At 27.4% G+C, this 3,206-nt stretch overlaps 1 long non-coding RNA gene across 1 annotated transcript; it reads left to right on the plus strand.

Moving 5' to 3' along the window:
* The first annotated feature begins 1,274 nt into the window (after positions 1-1,274).
* Positions 1,275-2,498, plus strand: LOC140675943 (uncharacterized). The gene is made up of 3 exons (XR_012048503.1): positions 1,275-1,411; positions 1,526-2,015; positions 2,154-2,498. It is a non-coding gene; the product is annotated as an uncharacterized lncRNA (long non-coding RNA).
* The last annotated feature ends 708 nt before the right edge of the window (positions 2,499-3,206 follow it).

The raw sequence follows: 3,206 nt of genomic DNA on the forward strand, positions 1-3,206 counted from the left end.
CCTGTGGCTTATGCACATCTAGCGTGAGAAACTGCTGTCTCTTAACAAGATATCTATTCGTGAAATATTTGCGTGGGAAAGTTGCGGTACGTAACACTTTCCATATGAAAAGAAAACAATACTTTAAGAACAGATGAGTTATTTGCGATTAATGCCTATAAAGATTTTCAAATTAGTGTTTCTATTCTACATAATGTTCTCAATTTTTTACCTATAACTAACACTCCGTTAGATTATATGCATTTGATCTGTTTAGGAGTTATGATAAAATGATACTACTGTGGACGAAAGGTCCAACTTCTATATGTTTAAACGCAAGAGTTATTAATAAAATATCACATTTACAGATTTTATTTAGAAATACTACACCGGTTGATTTTGTTAGAAGACCTAGATCAATAAGAGACGTTAAGCAGTGGAAAGCAGCAGAATTTAGAAATTTTCTATTATAATCAGTCCTGTTGTATTAAGAAATATATATTACAAGAAAAAATATATACTCATTTTCTCACATTACATGTAGCTGTAACAATTCTTACACGTCGAAATTTATGTCAAGAAGAATTAAAAATTTTGCTGAAGCTTTGCTTCATTATTTTGTTAAGTCGATTGAAATATTATACGATAAACATAAATACATATCGCATAATGTGCATAATCTTTTACGTATATGTTCTGATGTAAGACTGTATGGTCCACTCGATAATTTTTGTGCGTTCAGTTTCGAAAATTTTATGACATTTATAAAAAGACAGTTACGGAAAAATGAAAAGCCATTGCAACAGTTGATTAAAAGGTATAATGAAATTGAAAATTGTAATTTTAATTATTTGTAGAACATGATAATAATAATAATAAGATATATTCATGTACAAATTTACACAAGAATGGCCCAATACTTGATAACGTTGATGTTGAATCGTAGTATCTCAGAATATCAAATGGAAAATTTACTAATAATTGTAAAAATTCTTCTAATAATTGCTGCTTATTATGAAATGGTAATAATATTCTGATTATATAAATGTTACACAAAAAATAAAGAAATTTGTGTTATTGGTACAAAATTGAAATATGTAAGATTTATATAAATCACCATGTCATGAAATATAATTTTGTGCGTAACATAATATACATATTTTTATAATAAAATATGTATACATAATTTCTACATGATCTTCGTTCATTTTGCGCAACACAGAAATGGATAACGAAAAATATATCATTGCGGAATTTAATGATAGTTTGCAGCTAATACCTGCTACATGGTACAACGCAGATACGTTTACATGTATTTGGCCTTGTCACTTTAAAACAAAGTTTCGTATTAATAAAGCTATAACGGCAAGAGAGATACTATGAGAAAAGTCAGATTGAAAGGAGTTACCAGTAAAAATTTTTGGCATTGCGAGTAAGTGAATAATATAAAACATAAATTTGTATATATTATTAGTTACATGTAATATTGCATATATTATTAATAATTTTTATAACTTCTTTTACACTTTTATTTTATATTATTCAGATACTTACGAAGAAGGTATACAAAAATTAATTTTGGCAGAAGATACATCAAATAATGATACAGGTCTCGCTTCAAATGAATTACAAGAACGAGAAAAAAAGAAGACGTATAAGAACCAAAAAAAATATTTATCTTTCTCTTCTGAAAAAAGATGTAGATTTCTTTAAAGAAAAATAGTGTTACGCAAGAAAAAATTCTGCCAGCTCTTCCACAGAAACAAAATTTTGTGTTGTATGACAAAGAGTTACAGAGTACATCTAAACATATTGGAAGAAATATATTAGACGAAAACATATTGTTTAATGTAGAAGCAAAAACGATGAGCATTAGCTACAATTTATTAACGTTATATGATATTTGTAAAAAAAATACTAATACTTAGTTTCTTTTCAGATATTAATAATAACAACAAAATTGTTACAGATAGTACATCTTTTATAAAAATAAAATTCTGCTTTACGTGTAGAAAATGAAAATCTATGTTTTTATGGTAAGTTTAAAAAATACTAATATTTTTATATATTTTTTATAAATAAAGAAGTATGCAAAAATATATTTGTTGCATAATATAGAAAACACAGGAATTATATTCATATTCTATAAACTAAATAATATTAATTTATTTTAGAATTTAAGGAACTAATCTTAGGAAAGTTAAATAGAATATTATTTAAATTGGACGATTGAAAATAAATTCGAATCTACTATGCATTGTGTGCAATAAACATATAAAAATTGCGCTTTACAAAATGTATTCAAAATATTCAATTGGTGGTCGAAGCATTATTATAAAGGTTTGATCAATCCATATTTATAATAAACTATTGTCAAAATACATATGCGTATATCTTTTTTTTATCCTCTCCTTATAGCAAGTATTATATACCTTATCCTTGTATACATCTGTGTGGTGAATATTATATTACAGTACGTGATGCATTTTTCTGTTAGTTTGCATTTTTAGCAGACAATAGATGTGGAATATTTAACATCTTTAAACAAGTAGTCGATCAATGACAGCTGATTACGAACCGATCATAGTTCGTTTTAATGTTGATCGAGGTTTGTTTGATGTTGATCGACGTTCGTTTGATATATGATAGTGGTTCAAACATGGTTGAATCGATGTTTCAATCGATGTTGATCAATGTTCGATACAATGTCTGTTTAATGTTTATTTGATTGTGTCGTGATTCAATAATCGTTTTATTATAATTATCTGTATGAATACTGTGTAGAGCGACAGTTGTCTTTTTTATTACTGATTTTTATTATTTCTTTCTTCGCCTATTCTTTATAAAATGTATTCTGTGTATAGTTGGATCTACATTCATTCTGCTAAAGATGTTGAAAAATGCTGATTTAGATGAAACGTAATACTTGAGTTAGAAGAAGAACGGAGATGTGAGATTAAAATATATATTTGGGAGGAGTGTGTATCATAGGAGAGTTTGCGATCATCCTTGTGATAATCTTGTCATATCTGGTGAAGAAAACGAGAGCTTACGATCATCCTTGTGACATTCTTGTTATATCTGATAAAGAAAACTTTGCGCTCATGGATGACTTGATGAACATTTCGTCCGATTCGTCTGAATCGGATATAGAATCCTTATCAAATAATGCCATGTAATTTTTGCCCGTTTTGTACGAAAGATTAATGTATGAAATAAAACTATTA

The sequence above is a fragment of the Anoplolepis gracilipes genome, unplaced genomic scaffold, assembly GCF_047496725.1.
Source record: "Anoplolepis gracilipes unplaced genomic scaffold, ASM4749672v1 Contig22, whole genome shotgun sequence".
In the NCBI taxonomy this organism is placed as follows: Eukaryota; Metazoa; Arthropoda; class Insecta; order Hymenoptera; family Formicidae; genus Anoplolepis; species Anoplolepis gracilipes.